Genomic DNA, 21031 nt, shown 5'->3' on the forward strand with positions numbered 1-21031 from the left:
GTGCCTGGATATCGCACTTCTGCTCAGCAGGCGGTCGGCAGAAGAGCCTGTCAAAGACAGTGCTGTTGCTGGCGCCTGATAGGCCGCTCGAAGGTGACATCTGCCACGCAGTGGCAGTACCGGGCGTGCCAATAGCAGAGGGCATGAGGGAGGATGACGACGAATCCTGGAGCTTTCTGGGTGTGGTGGAGGGTGTGGGATGTTGCGGGTCAGTGGATGGCACCTGGTGGGATGATGCTAGCAGAAGCAGCCTGGCAAATTGTGCTTCCCGAGAGCTATCTGAGAACGAGGATGCGCTGCAAGCAACACCACGCCTGCCGGCGTTCACGTTTGGCCCCAACAACATTGACACAATCACGCCGCTCGTCATGTCCAGTCAAGGCCATGCCAAACGCATCGCGCACAACAAGCGTAATCACCGCCCAATTCACCATACCATGCGCCTGAGTACGCACGCAATGGAGCACGTTGGCACTTCTCGAGGTCCGTGTGATCCTGTGACGACGTCTGCAAAGCTCCCGTTGCAGGATCATCTGGCTTGCCACAGCAAATCACCTTCGTGGGAGTGGAGAGGCCTGGCCGCACACCATTTGCTTGGGGACGCACACCACTGGGACGCAAGGAAGCCTTCCAATTGGTTCATGGCGATTTCTCGTCTGTTCTGGCGGGCCGGCAGGGTTCTGCCAGCGGAGCTTCTCGCGGGGGAACCCGTGTGTGAGGTGATGTTGTCGGACGACGATCTGGACTTGGGCGACCTTGATGACCTCAGCGAGTGTCTGGGGGCCGACATCGATGGGGAGAGCATTGCCGATCTGATGGCCCTTGAAGACAGCGGCATCAGCCCTTTGCCTTCGAGCCATGACGCCGTGGGCGCTGAGTCGGATGTGATTGAGACGATGCCTCACGAACAGCCGCCTGCCAGTCACGTCGGCAGTGTGGGGCACAGCGAGAACGGTTCCCGTCAACAGAACACAGCCGCCCCTGCTGCAGCGCAGCCAGCGTCTGCAGTACCTGTCAGTGGAACAAATGAAAGTGAATTGTACGAAGGAAGCAGGGAAGCCCAACCCACGCCAGCCTCAGCCTCCCTCCCTCTGCCGGTTCCCATCAAGGGACATGTTGGCGGCAGCGGCGTGAGTGTGCCTAACAGCAACCCTGTCATCGACGATACCGATCATGACCCACCTGCGTATGATTCACCTGCTAATGGTGCGAGGACGGGTGGAGGTTTTCCAGCAAACAGTGCGGCAGCCTCTGTCGCTGCAGACAAAGCTCCTCAGGAAGTGCAGCCATGCAGTTCGGCCTCGAGCACGGGTCTCGAGCAGGGGGAAGTTGCAGGTAGCAGTGCACACACTGCTGGCCCTTCCCTTGGCGGTGCTGCAGATACAAGCCCGGGTTCTGAGAGCCATGGCAGCGCAGTCCCCGACCAAGGCCGTCCCTTGTCCGATGAGAGTATGCCAGCACCGCCACTTTTGCCGGCGGAAGGATGCGCCACCGCACAACAAACAGAACACACCAGGAAGCACGCAGGGGAAGCATCACCACAGCAGGGGGCCATCTCCCCTCGCAGTGACGAGGCCACCCCTCTCCATGACGCGAGCAACACACCCGCCGTCAGGGACGCATACCCAAGAAGCTTGCAGGAACTGGCTTTGGCGACAGGTGCCGTGCATGTTGACACGGCTCCTCAGGACGTACACCCTCCGGAGCAGGGTCGACAGCAAATCGGCCCTCGGCAGAGATACGGGGGTGACGCGCCGGACAACAACTCTGAGAGCCGATGCTCAGAGAGTGCAGATTTCGGCACTTGTGACCTGCAGAAGCGTGAGAGTAGCTGCTGCTTGCTTGACAGCAGAGCTCCAAACCCCTCGCCGTTGTTCTTGCAGGACAAGGAGTCCCAGGAGCTCATCACCCCCTGGACCGCCATTGCAAAGCAACGAAACTGTTGTTCGGACAAGCGCACATTGATGCACCAGACAATGCGCACGGCACTTGCGTCGGTACGTCTTTCTTAAGCCTGTACAGAAGCGTGTGCCTGGTACAAAGAATTCCGAATCTACGTATCTGATTTTGTAGGTGCTGATCTGAGACATGTGCAGCCACATACGGTTTTGTTCAGCCGTAGTTTGCCCCATGCCGCGCAACCTGGTTGACCCTCGAGGGCTCCAGGGGACCCTCGGCCTCAGGATCAGGCTCCTCGGGACCTCGAGGGCAGAGCTCTCACAGGTTGAACTGTGTTGCATGTGTCGCTGCCATGTTAACATGGTGGATGCAGCACCCAGCCCCTGTGTGTAAAGCACAGCACCTTGTCGTGAATACATCCGCATGTTGTTGCTCAAATAGTGTGATGGGATCCGTTTTGCATCCTCTGCACCTGGGCTTGCTTCGGTGTGACTGACATCAATGCATCAACAGCGAGGATACGTGTCAGGAATCCGTTGCATGTCGTCATGTGTGATGCATCAAATATACCACTACCGCATGCTCATGAAGATGTGCAATTTGGAAATCATGCGAAGCAGACATTTCGGAGATGTGATGAGAGAAAGGGTAATGAACGACATCAGGTCAGGATTTGGTAAGTCAGGCTGGTCCAGGTGCGCTTGCCTCAGATGAAAGTTATGGTAGCACTGATTCCCAAGTAGTTCTTGGAGTTGCCAATGTCATGTGGATGCGGTAGTGTTGTAAAAAGATACATCATTATCATTACATGCCAGCTAACTTTCACCAGGCATCTCAAAGGAGCAGGCAGAATCTGGAGCGACATTCAAGCATTGCATAGAGACGTTTGTCTGATTTGCCGGGGGGGATGGTGATACATTATGATAACGGCGCATGGGGTTGAGGTGTGTTGCCCCGCCAGGACGTCACAGCACGCTGGGAGATGCCCAGTCAAAGTTCGCTGAAATGTCGCTTATTACACCTTCTGTCATCTCATGTCACCAGGCTGCAAGTATGCATGGCCTCGTTCCACTGAAGTCTCAAGCACATGCAGGTGGGGTGGAATGTCCAGACAAAAGCACATGTGGAGGAGCTCCTGACAAAACACAACATGGACACTGATTCTGTAGCTCTGGACCTAGGGGTTGCATGCGACTACGTCGTGGACTGCGGGACCTCAGACACCGCTATCCGATCCGTCTTGGCATCTCTGAGGAAGTCCAGGTTACCGACCGCTGAGTTTGCCGTTGGCAATGAAAACCGCAAACTCAAAACCGACGCTGCTCATGCCATGCTGCATGCTACAACACAAGACGAAGTGGCCAGCATGCTCTGGGCTCATGAGCTTGCGGCCTCGAAGCTACATCTCCTCGGAAAACTCACCGCGATTGGCCACGTCAGCCCGCTGGCTGACGCTGACAGCGATGCTTATGCCGAGACCGCTGGAGCGCCTGCAGCCAGGCCATGGGACACTGCTCCCGCGGATGGCGTTGATGACATGCTGATTCCCCATGACGCATGTGCACGGCACCCTTCGGCCGTCATGCACTCGCGAGACGCCATGTCTGTGGCAAGCGTTGTCACGTCCATGCTTGCTGACATCAGAAAGTGTGCCAGTGAACTGCTAGGGGTTCAGGAAGTCGTGGATGCTACATCAGAGTCAGCCATGGGCGTGCATGCCGGCTTGAGCAACACAAATGCATGGAGCTTGAGTGCTGCTTGGCATTCCCGGATTGATTGAAGCATGGACGTAGAATTCACAGTCAAGGACGAGACACATGCCCTTGCGGCCTGTGCGTTGCTGAGAGGCACCCTGGGCGTCCACGTGATGGATGGGCTCTGTGCTGGCTTGCTCGCATGTTCTAACGATAGATTGGGCAGTTCTGGACCACGGTGCGACCAAACAGGGGTATCATTGCCTCAGGAGTTGCATGCACTCAGAAAAACTGTGCTGGAGGGATTGCGGGGTGATGCGGAAGCATCTACGCTACAAACTGATGCGACATCGGCATTGGGGCAAGCTAGAACTGACTCGGTGGCACCTTTCAAGACCAGCATCATGTCTTTAGACGGTCTTGCCGTGGTTCGTGCAGAGGGTCAGCCCATGCCTTCCAGTGATGCTGTCAGCAATGGAGGCATGCCGAAAAACGGCCTGCTTGACATCCGCACCGCGGTTGATGTTGGTGCTCCAGCCATGGCCTTGGACACATCGATAGTGGTTGTGGGGCCAACTCGTGCCATGGATACCCAAGAATTCGATTTGGAAACCGAGAGCGAAGACGAGGAGGAGATACTCCAGTGATATCTTTCCGGGCTGTTCAGTACAGCTAGGCTGTGCTACCATGCAAGGCAGTGGACCATCCATCATTGCTCGTTATCAACAACGTCACGGTGGTCAATGGCCAATAACTACGAAATCGCGGTTTTCGCGGCATGATTAAGGCTATGCACACGCATATGATTTTCAGGCATGTCCATCTTACAAGCGTTGAGTTTTGAGTCACAAGGGCGTGCGTGCCGCATAATCAACGTCACGTTCTGGCATGTCAACCTATATAATACCTAGCATGGCTGTCGACATCCACCATGCGCTTGTGGAGTTGCGTATGGTGGCTACCCTCAAGCTTGCCGATTGCACTAAGGCGACGATCAATCAAGGTGAGGAAGAGCCCCGCAAGCATTGTCTCGACACAAATGTGCCTTCAGAGACCAGTATTCCAGCTGTTCGCTGCCACCCCTCTGCACTGAGACGGCACTATCAACTAAATGTCTGCGGTGGTGAGCAGCAGGGCTTTCGGGTCGGCCGGGAACGGGCCATCCTTGTCGACAACAGCAGCATCGCTGCTGACTGCCTCTATGGTGATGTCTGTCAGGTTGAGGCTGCGCTTGAGGTAGTCCATGTTTTCTTGCAAGACGCTGACTTGATCGTATGGCAGGGTTGGTTCGAGAACCTGAATTGCAGTGAATCGTCTGTTGCAAGGTGGTGAACACGCTGCGCATATGCAGTATGCAACACTTCATACGCATCATATATGCGTTCTGTATGTAGGTCCTTCCTATGCAACTGCTGAAAGTGCTGTTATTGTCCAATGAGGTTGCATCGTATGCATTTGGCACGCAGTCTGAGGTCAGACTAAAGGCGTAAATATGCCTACGGCATGTCGAAGTGCAACAGATCAGATGCATATGTTGAGGTGCAAAAGCTCGATGCAGTGCATCACCAAGGGACTCTTGTGATCATGACAAGAACGGGACGAAGAAAATGGGCGAACAAGACTAGCTGACCCCCAGAAATCCAGGCAGGCCAGTTCGTTTTCAGTACACATCCAACGATCGTTGAAAAAATCCAGTTTGATCAAAGTATAAATCAAACGACTACCTGTACAACCCACCTGCTGCATTCCATTTGTCCGCAATGGTACCTTTCCTGTACCCAAGGACAAACTCCGCAAGAGTGTCAATACATTGCACACCTGAACGCCGCCCTGCTCAGCCTCAACTTTCTTGAACTTGATGAAAGGCATGGTCTCAGCTTTAACCAGCTTGTCGCTCTTGCCCTGGAACTGGGCCTCGGAGCTGAGAGAAGCGATTGTCGTTGCTGCCCAGTCGTCTGGGAATGTCTTTCGTGACGTGTCAAAGATAGACTTGAGGGTGGCCAGCGCTGCAGCCCTCCAGCCCTCAAAGCGGGCTGCGACACAGACCTTGGCGGCCACCACCTTTGGAGGTGGGGGAGCATTCGCTGCATGTGAATGGTATCGTTACATTTCAGAATTCAAACAGGCACAGTATTGGATCCCAAGTCGACGTGATGACGCTTCCATGAATGGTAAGAAAACACTTTGACGTGGAAAAGATATGTCCATACTAACTCAGCCTTCACTTTGTTGAAAACTGGCGTGACTTGAATGGAGCAGACGTTTTGGCATGCAGAGGTATGCGATATCTTGAGAAAACACATATGCGAGTAAGAGCGATCAACAAAGCTGCACATTCATGTCCGCCATGAATGACCTATCCAGTGAGGCAGTACACATATACATTGTTACAAAGAGAGACAACACAAGACCAACACACACTGGCAACAGACATATATCGAACACCGTGTCCATTGAGATTGTGGAAAATGATCAAAAACCGCACCAGCCTGCTTCTTTGGTGGTGCCTCCTTCTTCTGAATGTTCCCTCGGACCTTGGAGATGAGGTCCTCGACGAACGCTGCTGCCCGCTGCAGAACAAAGTCAGGGGCGTCGAGCTCGGCCAGCCAGCGTTGAGCACGCAGGGCCCTGCCTTGAGAAGGTTGACGTAGATGTGGTCGCACACGTGCGGACAGATGGGCGCCAAAATGCAGGACAGTGTGCGAATGAAGAGCACGACAACCTCCTTGTGCATGCCCTCTGAGTCCAAGGTCACCCGATATGTGTCACGCGCTGCCAGCATGTCGTACCTGCAGACAAGAACGGCACGGCTGCATCAAAGAACTGTAAATCCAGGCTTCAACGCAGTATTTCGTCGGACCCTGTCACTTTTCGTGTCCAGACGCATGAACATTCCGGACAAAAATTGGATATCTGGCTTTTATTTCATCAGGCTCTAAGAAAAAAGCTGCCCCACACTACCACGAGGTTACTCTGCTCCTTGAACGAAAATGGGAGTCGAAAGCCATGTTGGCGACACACTGCTTGAGTGGCAGTGCCGCATAAGCTGTAATCGAGTCAACAATACACATGTGCGATCAGAATTGGGCCGCAGGATGTCATTGATGATGCCCATGTGGATGCGCGGTGGTGTAGATACATCATAATCGGGGTCGGCATCATGTATGTGGAGCATGTTACCTCGAAATAGTTGCGTACGCTATGGTGCAAGGGAATAGCATCACCTTAGTCCTTCTCCCATCTTTTTGAGAATTTTGAGCGGTTCAGGATATAAGAACGCCGCAAATGTAAGCGAAGAAAAGAGTGCAAGGCAATAGAGCGCATGCTGGGAAGGCAGGGCGAACCGGGAAAGCAACGCACCAAGCACACTTGAGGGCGTCACGGATGAGGAGGCGGTCGTAGGCAGCACGGCAGGAGAAGGCAGCGATGGAGATCGCGTTTTGAAGATACGGTCAGCAAGAGAGAGCTCGCCAGTGCGCAACGAGTCCGACGACGCAAGCACCTCCTCAACCCATGCAAGCTCCTTCGTGAGTCGCAGGATGCTCGCGTTGGCCGTCTTCTGCTCGAAGTTGGCGTCATCATTGGAGTCTCCGGCGTCCGCCAGCGCGAGACGCATCGCATCCGCCGAGTACTCCGCAATGCCCTGCTCACATCGTCACGCCTGAACGTGTGATTTTTGTGATCCGGATGCCCGAAAATGCATGGATTTGGGGGACAGAAATGCGGGTCGGAATCCATTCTGGCAAAGCACTGTCCGCTCGGCGGCGTAGAGGGCCTCTGGTGAGAATCGGTGCACCGCGCCATGCCGGATCGGCGTTTGAGGTAGGAAGGCCATGTATGGGTGGCAGCTGTCAGTGCTTCGACACTTTCCGCAATCTAACGATCCACGCATCCAAGAAGTGGACAACTTTGGGAGAACCAGGTCACTTGCACCCCTTTCTGGGCGAGTACAGAGCTAATCATGCTTTGCGCGGTTCACCGTAAATGCAGTCCAAAGACAATGATTGAATAGCCCAGAATAACGGCCACATCCAACAATGGCTGAGCAAAGGCGGGAAAACTTCCAGTCCGCAGCAGTCAACGCGACTGACGGGCACATGCACATCGTCAATGACTGTGCGAAGGCGGGAAGGGCGAGGTCGGTGTTACCTGCTGAAGCGTGATGAAATTGCCGGTGTTCTTTGACATCTTCTCAGAGTTGAGCAGCAGGTGGCCGTTACATCGGAAGGCCAGGGGAAACCTCTCCTTGCCCCAGATCGCTGTGTGGTTGTAGAGGCAGAACGTGAGATGGTTCTGGATCAGGTCCTTGCCCGACACGCGCAGGTCGAAGGGGTACCAAAACTTGAACTCGTCCTTCATGCGCTGCATCAGCTCCGCGGGGATCGCTGCATCGGCTGGAACTGGCTTGTCGAGGAAGATGGAATCCCACACGGCCTGCATATGTGTATCAAACAATCCCTATGAGCATTATGGATTCATTGCTTCCCTGGAAACCTGCCAATTGCGAGTCAGCCGAGGCGGGTAAGGAGCTGCCGTGATGCTCACGTCCCGTGAGCAGACAGCTTAGGCCCTTTTAGACTTTGTGCATTGCCTAGACCCTGTCTCCTTTCTCCTGATTGCATCTTGTCGTCTGTCGCGCCCACCGTCGCAGCCCTCGTACAAGGTGATGACCCCCATAATCGGAGGGCGGGTTTTACGCTCTGAGGTTGAGTTGCTTCATTGCCCTCCCATGCAAGACCCTTTAGGCAAGGCATACAGGTATTGATGCGCTGCAGTTCAGACGATGTATGATGGTCAGACGTGCACTGAGGTACATAAGGTTTACCCCGAATTTCCAGCTCCAAACAACCATACCATGACTATTAGATGCCTACCTCGAAATACAGCAACCCTTTGGTATCTGACTGTCCACATGATGTCTAAACTGCGGTGATTGAAAAACAGGTTGACTGATGGTTGGTTACAACAAAGGTGGGGCAGTTTGGACCCAGCTGCTGTCGACGCAGACGGCAGGGCTCGTACATGAGTGAGGTGTTCCGGCGCAATGCTTTTACCGGTGGTGCCACCGTAGATATCCCCGTTCTGCAGGACGTGAGCTACGGTGTAATACGCCATGTAGATGGTGGAGTCGGAGAGCGACTCAATGAGGTAAACAGGGTCCCAAGGGAGCCAGGTGCCGAGACCAAAGGAGCGGGAGCAAGCCCACTGGTTGAGCCACTCGAGGCAGACATTGAAGGAGTTCCGCACGGTGTCATCAAAGAGCTCCATGCCGTCCAGACATGTTTGTGTTGCGGCCTTCCACTCGTCTTCTCCGTACACCAGATACCTGCGGGACCACTCCACTCTTGGCTCTCCCACAACTTGACGCACCCCTCAGGGAAGTACTCTGAGGAGGTTTGGGAATGTGCTGGAGGCAGTTCCATTGCACTCATGATTGCTGGTGTCCATGAGGATGCTGTTAACGTGTTGCTGATACGACATACATAAGATGTATGTCGTATCAGCACGCACATGCAAGGCAGGAGCAGTTGTATGCGTAATTGGATACCAAATGTGGTGCAAGACAGAGAAATCTGTTTGCATGTGGGCTCCTATCTTGCAAATGCTCACGGTGTTGTCCAGGTCGCAAGAATGTGGGGCCCCTGAATGTATGGAACATACCCAGACCGGCTCTGCACAACTCGGTATCAGAAAGCTGTGCTTTTAATGACAGCATGCAGCATCAGCAGACACACGTATCCCTTCAGAGCTGCCTTGGTATCTGAATGCTCTGCATCCGCATCAGTGTGCTTCCTCAGATGAGAGGGGAAGTTTGCTGTGGTATACTTGGCCACGGCCACTTGGGCACCTCTTTTTTCACAACCTGCGGTTGACTGCGGGCAAGACAATAGCTACGCCGCGAATCGCAAGGCCTTCACATTCACGTAATGTGCAACTCATGCGACGAGCTTGCGCAACATGGTTGATGTTGTGCTCTTCCGTGCACAGCCAACATCAAGCAGGTAGCTTGCTGTATGTGCACCAATTTCACAGCGTGCGCGACCGCCGTTGTGTGTGTCGTTTTTTCATTACAAAAAGTAGCCGCCGTTTCCCTCCTTAGCACTTGATCACCGTCCGAAGAGTCCCTTAGGCAAGGGGCAGAACCGGCCACAGTTGCCTGGTGTAACGACACCTTCCCCCCCACCCGTTACACGGTGGATCGGCGTCAAAGGTGCAGCTTCAGGCCCTCGGCCTTGAAGCAAGGAACTGTGAGAGAGGAGTGGCGCACCACTGGTCTGTGAGTGCCACAACGCACTCGTCTCCTGAGCGCGACATGACAAGCTTCTCGGGTTCGCTGTAAAGCATGGCATCGCCAGAGTCGAGGAGCTCCTGGCGGATGATGGGCTTGGCATCCGAAACCTTCTTGCCAGCGTGCGCACCCACGAGCATCACCCCCTCCGTGAAGCCCTTGAGGTATGTAAGACCCTTGGCTTCCTCCAGCTTCTTTTCGTCGTTCTGGCTCTGGATCTTGAGGTCGTTGCAAACCTGCATCGACTCTTGGATTCTTGCATCCAACGTAAGTGGACAGTTTGTCCCACTTGTGTGAGCGGTGCACATGTAACATCGCATGACGTTGACGATGCACCTTCTGCAGCGCTACAGCATCCACGTGGGCATTGGCAACTCCAAGCGAGGCTTGGGAGTCTTTCATTGGGTATATCTCGATGATAAAGTCTCAGTGATAAAGAGTTCTTATTGCAAACATTACCAGGCTATTTGGTCACTGGCATCCTTATGCACGATATGTGCCAGCTCATCAAGGTCAAGTGATTGCAATGAATTGTGCATTCATTGCACACGTGGTTGACTGCTCCCAAGCTCTTCATTGGATGAGCAGGAGCTCGAGATTGACCCGATGGAAGGCAAGTTGCGTCTGGTCATGAGGGAGGTGTAAGAGATCACAGCATACCTGCACTGCTGCTGTGTCTCCAAAGCCCGGGATGTTGATGATGGGGATAACCTCGAAAGGCAAGACCCAGTCATCGTGAACGCCGTACTTCTCGCGGAATTTCTCCTTCTTTTTCAGGTCGAGCAGAGCCATGTAATCTGCAGGAGCATCCGAGGGCACGGAGGTGACCACCCCGGTACCTTTCGACATCAGAATGGTGAGCAGCGGCAGCACGTAAATGCGTTCGTGCACGCAGTTTGGCGCCCGAAGCGGGCAGCCGATGAGGTCCTGCCCCTTGCAGCTGAGGAGGCACTCCGCCTGACCGTACGTTGGCATCTTGTCCTGGAATGACAAGTTGCGGGCAGCACTGCACACGTTCATCGTTGATCGGTGTGTTTGGTGTTAATGCTCTTGTCGATCTTCTTACAGTAAAACTAATCAGCACGCAACCGGCTTTCAACACAGGTTTCTCACGGCTCAAGGACTCTCGTTAGTTGCAGATAGGGGAAGCCACACCGACCACATCACTGCCACACAGGTTAGAGTACCATAATGAAAGAAGCTGTCACTGGACAGAAATACGTGCTGCATGTCATGCTGGCGCCAGGAACGTAGGCGCAGGCGAGAAGGCACCCTCTCTAGTGCTTCCACGTCCACGAAGTGCAGCTCTCGCACGACCGGCAATCGCTTTTGTGCCTCGTGCATGTGTCCACACCACGCCATGCATAGCTAGTGGAAAACGCAGTACCGAACGGTCGTTACCGACGACAGGATCGGGTATAAAGCACTGAAGCGTCGCCAATCATGGGCCTTGCTGCTACTGCCTCGCCCGATGACTACGAGACACCAGCCCTATACGGCTCAATTCCAACTGGGTCACTTTCATCGTCCATGAAATCGCGAGTCACGGTGTATAAGGTGTCAGGCACTATGTGAACGATGCCGACTGGCGATGAGGAAAGCCGTTTCATGAGGCTACGAACACCGAACCCCTTACGCTTGACATCTATCATCAAGGATGGCTTGCGGGGTCAGGCAGGTGGGTAGTGAGGCTCGCACCGGTGGCACATGATGTAGATTTCGTCGTCGAGGCCGCGGAAGGCGCCGTAGTCGCCATCTGGAAGCACCCAGCAGTTGGTCTGGCCGTACATAGTCTCCGGCCTCAGCGTGGCTGCCATGAAGAAGACACGGCCTTTTCCATTGAGCTCTGCCAGCTTCCCGTGGAGCTCTATGGCCTCCATCTTGATGAGCACGTATTCCTGAGGACCCACCCCTGCAAGTGGCACCTATGTGGTATGGCAGGCAACATGACAGAATACCACACGCCAGAGAAACGGTGCCAGGACGTCGGTTGCACAATCTGACCAATCCCAATCGTCTCTCACATGCGTCCAATGCTTTTGTCACCCAGGCGGGGTTGCTCATGCTTATAATACTGTGGGGGACGTCCGATCTCTAGGGAAGTCGCACAACTAGGCGAGAAGTGGGCAGATCAGACCACGGCAGTCTCACTGGAGCATTCGTGCCTCTGCTGTGCTATCAACAAGCACTCATGCCCAATTCGCATACACGGTGCTACTACGAAGCACGGCTGCTTCAGCCTCCAAATGGGGTCTCTGAAAAGCACATTACACGAGTGCCCAGCGGTGGTGTTGCGTAGCGCAGGAGGGATACTTGTAACAGCCATCTACTCCGCCATTATTTATTGCAGCGTCCGGTGGTGCCTGTCATGGGTGGTTTGACGCATGGCACCACCAGACGCCCGTATATCCGCCGATGTTCCCACGGAACGCGACGCCAGAGAACTGCGGTGGTGTGCTGAAGAGATGCATCATCATCATGTGTGTGTGCCGACAGACGGATACTGAGCACACCTTCGCCGCTTGACCTGTCATGGTCGGCGCATGGCTGACCATCCTTGGGAGAGTACACGGCAAAGCGCTTATCCTTGACAATCTTTCCCATAGCCTTGAGCGTATTGAACTGCCACTGCACGAAGGAGTCGTAGTACGGGTTGCGGTCCGTTGTGATGAAGGAGCGCCGCCAGTCAATGCCGCAGCCCATGCTGTCAGGTCACGCTTGGCAAGTGGGGGAAAGTACTCCAGCCAGTGCGCCGTGTCCCTGTCAAAACACAGCACCTGTCAAGCATCGTCGCAACTTATCGCAGGCCGCTGTCAGAGCCAATGAGTCGCGATAGGCCATGGTGAGGGCGTTATGTCGGCACTTTTGGTGCAGTGCAAACGCCCTAAGCACTTTTGGTGCACTGTGACTAAGCTGCGGACCCTTCAGATTGTCCCGTTAAACCCCTGCGCTCACTAGAACCCCAGTCCATGCGCGCTATCACGCGGATGGAACAAAGTTGCACTGAGCGCACGAGACCGTGAAATCGAATGATTGTGGTGTGATGCTTATGGGATAGCAGCTACACTCCAGAGTTTGAGAGGGGGCAAGACAGACATGGATTAGGAAAGGGATAGAGTTCAGCCCAATGGCAGGAAGGCGCACTGGAAGCGAGGTATTTCTTCCTCTGGGATGCCTGAGTTTCTTCAGGATGTCCCATTGGGTGGTGCCCTTGCCTTTCTTGGCGGCAGCCTTGCCTTTGGTGGCCTTGAACTTCGTCGGGTCCGCAGACGCTGCAGCAGCCTCCGGGGGAGGGGCCTCGTCCTCATCAGGAAAGACTGGGGGTTGCCATAGGTTGTGATCTCGTAGCGGAGCTTGTCTGCACACGCCTTGATGGGCATACCCGTGCAGTGGAAACCCTGAGGGAAGAGCACATGCTTGCCGCACAACCTGCACACATGCGTGGCCATTAGCACACCAACACCAACGCTGGCTCGTGCACACTTTGCAAGCACTAACACAAGCTGCAGAGCTCATGACTGCGGCGCCAATCAGGGGTGACTCTATCAAGTTTACCATAGCAAACCTTGCCAAGGCCAAGAACAGCCCCGATTTACACACGCTGAGCATCGGATTGTCGTGAGATAGCAGTTCGAATATAAATAAAAAATAAACAATAACTCGTTGTTGCCCTGCAGTGTAAAGCTAATACTATAACGTGCGGCACCTGACTGAAAGTTTGCTACGACATGAAATGCAAGGATCGCACCGGTGGTAAGCAGATGCGAACTCAACCTTGGAGACGGAGAAAGCGTGGCCCAAGTGCAACACGCCATTCATGTATGGGTAGGGGAAATTCCCAAAGAACTTCCCCTGAGGGATGGGTGCATCCCCTGCTGGGGCATCGGCTTCAAAGACTTTTGCCTGTTCCCACCGAGCCTGAGATGCGGCCTGGATTGAAAGCAGCTGGTCACGGCGAGCATGAGGATTTTGCTTGCCGTCCTGCATGACTTGCAACGCTGTCGAATCACCAAAAATCTCAAACCGCGTTGAGGGCCGGACACGCTGTCTTGGGCACACTTTCCTGCATGCCTATGCGGCGGACAGCTACAATCGTGACTTGCACCCTCAAGGCTTGACATCAACGGCCATCGGTACGAAAGGAGCATAGCGTCGGTTACGAGGCCAAACATGTGCCGTTCAGCCTGCTATGCATGTTTTTAAATCCGCTCATGGCTGTCGTTCCGAGGAGTCGAGTACACCGAAAGTGCTTGGGTGATCTGAGATCACGGCTTGTCCGAGACTGATACGCGACAGATTCAAAAGGTCGTGCAATGCAACCATTGACCACAACTAAGTACGCGTCGCTGAAACGGAACCAGCACGAAACACTGCACATCCAGCAGGAACATGCACTTGATGGTGGGGTCTACATGTTTCACCAACGAAGCACTCGATATCAACGAGAAAAGAGCGCCTATTGTCGCAAAGACTGGATGCAACCATATAAACAAATTCTTTATCTTGCGCAAGCAGATTCTGACGCAGTGTGGTGAAAAACATGCAACGCGATGGTATTACATGGCAGCCCTGAATAGCCAATGTCGCACCCTGTCACTCTGTCAATGTTTGAAAACCTAAATGACGCAGAATTTGTTCACGTACACTTTCAAGTGAACCCGTGCTGCACCTCCGCCGTGCCTGGTGGATCATTTCCTATAGCAACCCCAATACGGACCTCACCAGACTGATACTCGTGTATAGCGTGCGAGCATGCGACTAAAATATTGCGGCTCATGAATCTTGGTATGGGTGGAGCGCACATCCATGATGCTAAAAGCCCGTCCACTGTCGCGTTGCGGCTGGCCTTGGTTGCAATCCCCAGCTTCACAACGGACAAAGAATGTAGATTGTAAGAGCGTTCAAGAGGTACTTACGCGTTCACGGGCACGTATTCAATACGCACATGCCACCGTCCGTCTGTCAACTGGATGACATGCACCCTAACAACTGCATGTACTATCTATGCATAGCTCAGCACGTCCAATTCCAAGAACATGGCACCTGGACTGGTCGAGAAGAGCCATGGTGCCAGCGTTCGTAAGCATGTAGTTCCTTTCTTCACGACTGTGTGAAGGGGGTTGAGGATGTTCGGACGCTTCCTGGTGTCATCGCCCAGGTGGCACGGCACATGCAAGAGGGGGAGTGTGCATAGCGCAGTGCGGGCGCAAGCGTCGGAGGCAGTCAGTTCTGTGTCAGTTTACTTTTCCATCGAGGATGTGACGGTATCGGCTCAACCTGGATGCAATATCCTTGAGGTTTGGTTCCACGATTTGGCGCCAAGAGGGAATCCGCAATTGCTGTTGCAGCGAACGGATGCGCGCGCACACGTTTGGGTGTTGCGCTGTTGGTCTCTTCATTCCGTCTGTGACAGACCCTGTTGTTGGTGCCTCGCGCACCTTGGCAAACTGTGCACCTGGACTGCTTATATGTTCCGTCGCGAAGACAGCATGATGTGAGAAATGTTCTAGACATTCTGACTCAAGGTTGCTTATATATGATTCGCAGTGGATCTCGCGGACCAAGAAATTGCTTCAGCCTACTCGGTCGCCTTGTGATAATGCTCGGCTATGCATGAAGGGTCGTCATCGTTGGCCGCAAGTACATGCCATGCGTCCAGTTGTGTTCATTTATACACATCCCCGCTTTTGCACGACACTAATAGTATGTGACGCAACATTCGACCATCCACTCGCCTCCAACCTCGAGAAGTCCTCTTGCCCCCGGAGTAGTCCATACCAGAGAAGTGTGCACGTACGTCTTTGCTCGCGAGCAGGACCCTAGCCTAGGGCTGAAGGGGTTGCAGGGAGAGGGCGAGAGGGACATAACGGTAGTGTTCGTGCTGACCGCTAGGGCTTGTACCCGCGGTCCCCTCCCCCTGGTGCTCTAGGAGTTGTGAGCATTGTTCCCTACGCTTGGTGACATTCACATTATGTGTATTGTTCAGTACTAATCACGAGAATCTACCTGCAGGCAGCAATCAATGCTGGTGTCGACTTGCCGTACATGTGCATGAATGGTTCGTGTGGCGCGTGCGAAGTTGAGGTCACCAAAACGGATGCAACCACAGGCGAGAAATCAACGGGGGTTGTGCGCGCTTGCATCGCAGCAGTTCCTAGAGGATATTCTGAGATTCAAGTTAACGATGTTGGAGATGCCATCTGGGGCGTTGACGGCCGTTGACTGCCCCATCGTTTGGACAGCTTGTTGGAGGAAGCTTTCGTTTCTTGTACAAAGTCCCTCATTTTCCAAGGAAACACAAAGGAGCTTGACACTCCACAGGTGCCATCGAGTGTGACCTGAAAGCTGTTCGTATATCTTACATTACAGCCATTGCATTCGGATCCTGGACATGGCACTCGACTGTGTATTCTTGCCTAATCGAATGTTCAGGCAGAGTTGCAATGTTGTGGTGAGACATGTGCAGCATGTGTTTATCAAAACGGACTTTGCGCATGCATATCGGTCCAGGCGCCAGGCAGTAATTCAACAACATAGCACAAGCGACAGACTGTCCGCAGCTGTTAGCACAAAAGCAACGATGCCTTTTGTGCACAGGCTACATACTAGAGACTTCAGCTCATGATAAGTGAGTAGCTAGCCTCTTTGTGATCATTTGCAAAGGTGGCACTGCCGCATCCATGACTGAATGCCTGGCTACAAGCAGATCACTTTGATGAGAAGCACCATACTCAGGCGCGAAGAATAACTGCTTCGCCTTGAAACCTGCACGACCCAACTTCACTAGATCTAGAGCAGCCAGGCGCCAACAGTTCCCACACACAGTATGACTGACAGTGCCACCGAGTGCACCAAAGGTGGTGACATGTTGGTTTGCTTTGGGCTTATAGGTGTAACTTCTGTACCAACCGGCGGCGGAGCCACGTCGCTGGGTGCGATGACATCGGTACAATTAGTTGACGCAGTCACGGGGTTGCATCGCAGAGCAGCTCCATTGGGCAGCTGGACACTGTAGTTGGAAGCAAACAAGGAGGGCTTGACCACGAAATCCGTGATAATGATGTGGCAACCTGACGACAGTAGCTCCTCGAAGGCAGATGTGTTGTCTGCAGGTCACATATCTGCGTCAGTGCCGTCCGGTGGCATCAATGAACTGCATAAAATTACGGGAAACTCTTCAAGAAAGAGGCGTTCTGCGAGAACCCAGTGAGCAGAAATCCGTGAGCGCTGAGGGAAAGGGTCCTGCCAATTGACAAACATAGGCGCGAGGGACACTCGGTTGGCCGCTTGTAAACGCACCTGCATGAGCTTCGATTGTGTCTGTGTCGGCTTTTGCTTCCACAATGTACCCCTTCTCAACGAAGGTCTTGATCTGACCAAAGTTGCCTGACTCAACATCGACGATGATGACATCATCCGGAATCTCTGGGTTATCGCTTTGGTACACGTACTTTGTAAACACCGGACTGCCCTCCAGTTTGTCACCGTACAGACTGAGAATATTTTCTCTCCCGACTCCTGCACAATGTTGAGATGTTACATGAGAACAATCTAAGGAACTAATACGGTATACTGTACCTATATACTAGAGCCTGAGGGAACCGTGAGGTAGCGGGTATCACCCTTCAGTCACTAGAGCCTATCTCTGGCCTATCTGACAGAGAGTAGTCTCAACACTCCCCTGTGACTGTGGGGTAGGCGGCCTAGGCTACACGAGGGCGAAAGACAGTGACGCTAGGCAGTGCTGCTAGATTCTCCCCTGTGACGTGCTCCCCTGTGGCGGGGCGATGTCTCCCCTATGGCGATGCGCCTTATCACCCGGCACCGTGGATGTGCACGCCTGCGCGCTCCATAAGGGGCAGGAGTTTGGCCTCAGGGAGGGCTTTGGTGAAGGGGTCCGCAAGGTTGCTCGCAGATTTGACATAGGAGAACGTCAGCTCCTTTCGCAACGCCGCTTCCCGACCGAAGTGCCAGAATATGCGGAAGTATTTGCTTTCTGTGGACATAGGGTTCTTGAGCAAGGCGCATGAGCTCTGATTGTCGCAGTTAATGTTGATGGGTCGGGCAAGTGTGACCCCCAGCTCCGGCAGCAGCTTGTTGTACCACATGACCCCGCAGGCGGCGGCGTTCGCAGCGCGGTACTCGGCCTCGCATGTGGACTTGGCCACGCTGGACTGAATCTTGCTGCGCCAGCTGGTGGCGCCGCCGTTCACCACGATGATGTAGCCCCCGGTGGAGCGTGACGTGTCACAGCAGCCCGCGACGTCTGCGTCACTGTACACCCGCACCCCAGACTCTGTGCCGTAGGTGATGCCAACGGACGGGTAGCTTTTCACATACCCAAGGAGGTGAATAGCCGCAGCCCAGTGCGCTTGCTTGGGATTCTGTGTAGCGAGCAAGGCGGTTCACAGCGAAGGTGATGTCCGGCCGCGTGCCATTGGAGAGGTGCATGAGCGACCCGACCAGCGAGCCGTAATGCTCCTGTGGCACTTCCATGGCCTCGCCCTCCTTGGTGAGCAGGACACCAGGCTTCATGGGCACGAGGGATGGCTTGACCTGGAACTGGCTGTACCTCTCCAAAATGGAGGCGGCGAGGGCTCCTTGCGAGATGGTGATGGTGCGAGCAGCACGGTCACGCTCGATGCGCACACCGAGGAAGAGCGTGGGCTCGCCGAGATCTTTTGACGTGAAGAGGCTTTTGATGAGGTCTATCACGCGCTGCACCACCTGCTTGTTACGGCCGGCGACGAGGCAGTCGTCGACGTACATCGAGGAGGACGCCGGACGCGCTGCTCAGGACGAACATGCTCGGGTCGGACTCCGACGGCACAAATCCATGCGCCTTCAGTTTGTCTCGGAGGGTGGTGTGCCACGCGCGAGGGGCTTGTTTCAGCCCGTAGAGTGCTTGGAGCAAGAGGCAGCACAGGTCAGGGTTGTGCTGGAAGCCTTCCGGCTGGCGCATGTACACCTCCTCCTCGAGAGGGGCATTCAGGAAGGCATTCTTCACATCCAGCTGACTGCACTCGAGGCCTTCTCGCGCCACGACGCCATGAACGTGCGGAACGTTTGCAGCTTAGACACGGGAGCATAGGTGTCGTCGTAGTCGAGTCCGGGTCGCTGCGAGAAGCCACCAAGCGCGCTTTGTGCCTGCCGTCCGCTTTGATGTCGAACGTCCACCTGCACCCAATGGGGTGATGGCCTGCGGGCCTTGGGGACCAAATCCCACGCGTGGAAGCCAAGCAGCGCCGTGTACTCCTCGTGGATGGCCGTCAGCCAAAGGTCGCGATCCTCGCGGAGCGGGTGCGTGGCTTCGCTGTAGCTGGCTGGAATCAAGCCGTGCGCCTTTGCGGTGCGGACCTGAAACGCGCGGCGACCGGGCGCCAAGCCCACCGAGTTGACCGGCAGGGTGGCGCGCCACTGAGAAGAGGCGGGCGAGGCGGGGGGGTCCGGGCTTGTCAGGCCGGACGCGAGTAGGAGCTGCGCCAGCTCAGCGGTTGTGATCGGCTGAGGGGGGTCCGCCACGCGAGCGGACGCCGCAAAGAAGTCGGGCGGGCGCCGGATGCGCGGCGTGCGCTCAGAGAGCTGCGTGGGAGGCAGAGCACGTTGGGCGGCCGGCGGGGGGTCAACAGGCGGCGCCACAGCTGGCTCCGCGGGCGCTGGGACAGCGTGCTCCACGGGCGGGCCGAACGTGAGTACGGCGGGCAAGGGCTGCGCTGGAGCGGGCAGCGGTGCGGTTGCTAGGGCGTCGAAGTGGCCGCTTGTGTCAGGCGGTAGAGCAACCTGGACATCCCCCACGGAGTCTCAGGTGTCTCGTCAGTGTCAAACTCCAACTCATCATCACTGTCGCTGTCCGCCCCGCCTGCCTCGGGCATGTCACCGTGGGCCGGCGGGGGTGTGTTGACAGCTTCTTGTCGTACACGGCCTGTGCCTCGGGTGAGGCCGTGGAGTTAGGGCGGCCTGGTGGGTCCGCTGTAAGGTGTTCGTCGAGACGGTCGGGGACAGCCTTCAGCAAGCTTATGAAGAGGCGTTTCCATTCGTACCAATTTTCTTGTCGAGTTGTGTGAGCTGCTTGGCAATCAGCCCTGAGATGACACTCTGCATGGTGAGATCGTCCTAGGGGTGAAGGCAAGAGTCGGGCGTGCGCATTGGTGCGCGTACGTGACCCATAACCTGTTGAGATGTTACATGAGAACAATCTAAGGAACTAATACGGTATACTGTACCTATATACTAGAGCCTGAGGGGACCGTGAGGTAGCGGGTATCACCCTTCAGTCACTAGAGCCTATCTCTGGCCTATCTGACAGTAGTCTCAACACACAACTCATCTGCGATGTCAACCATTGCCAGGCAGCTAGGCCATGGCCGTACAGTCCAAACAAGCCGGTATCAACAGTTTCTGCCCAGACTTGCACTCCAAGACTCTTTGATAATCTTCGTGCCCATCAATAGAGGATAAAGCAGAGCATGGCACAACTACAATGGCATAAATGGGCATTCAAGGGTGCCAACAAAGCCAACGGCAAAACAGGCATCGAGACAAGTGACCGCTGCCAAGAGAGAGACCAAGCATGAGCTGCGTGAAACCACACATGTGTACAAAGAAGTGCACCCCCCTTACTTTTGTATGTATCAGCTAACAACCTGAAGTGGAATTTGTGGAAAGTCTGCATACCGGTCTGCACTAGCATAAACTTGCCACGCATTTCCTTCAGCGTGGGCCAAGGTGCGGTGGGGGCCTGGATGGCCTCTGCAAGACTGACAGCTGACTTGTGGACATCATCGGGCTTGATGAACTTGTCTGCACCACCCAATGCTTCCACGACCTGATTTATCGCGGCAGCATATGTCTCGTCCGTGGGTGGATCGATGGCTTGAATCTCCTTGGGCTCGCCAGACTTCTGCAGGAGACCTTTGCAGCTGCGGTCATGTAACATTTCGCAGATATGTGCTTGTACTGGGGGTACTATAGTCTATAGTTAGTCTGCAATTAGTGACCCCATGGCTCACCTGTGACGCGCCCCCTTGCATGCATGCTCGCCATGCATATCTTTCTACTCGAGATACTTGCCCTTACAGCGGAACTCGCCAGGTTTGGCTCAGGTGGTTCGTTTCGAGCTGCTGTTTTGTATGCGGTGCCAGTTGAAACA

The 21031-nt window shown here is 54.6% G+C and overlaps 1 pseudogene; it reads right to left on the reverse strand.

Moving 5' to 3' along the window:
* Positions 1-4700: 4700 nt before the first annotated feature.
* Positions 4701-16113, reverse strand: LOC149811157 (leucine--tRNA ligase, cytoplasmic-like; annotated as a pseudogene).
* Between the last annotated feature and the right edge of the window lie 4918 nt (positions 16114-21031).

This window comes from Nuphar pumila, unplaced genomic scaffold (assembly GCF_984573655.1).
Source record: "Nuphar pumila unplaced genomic scaffold, dmNupPumi1.hap1.1 HAP1_SCAFFOLD_121, whole genome shotgun sequence".
Lineage (NCBI taxonomy): Eukaryota > Viridiplantae > Streptophyta > Magnoliopsida > Nymphaeales > Nymphaeaceae > Nuphar > Nuphar pumila.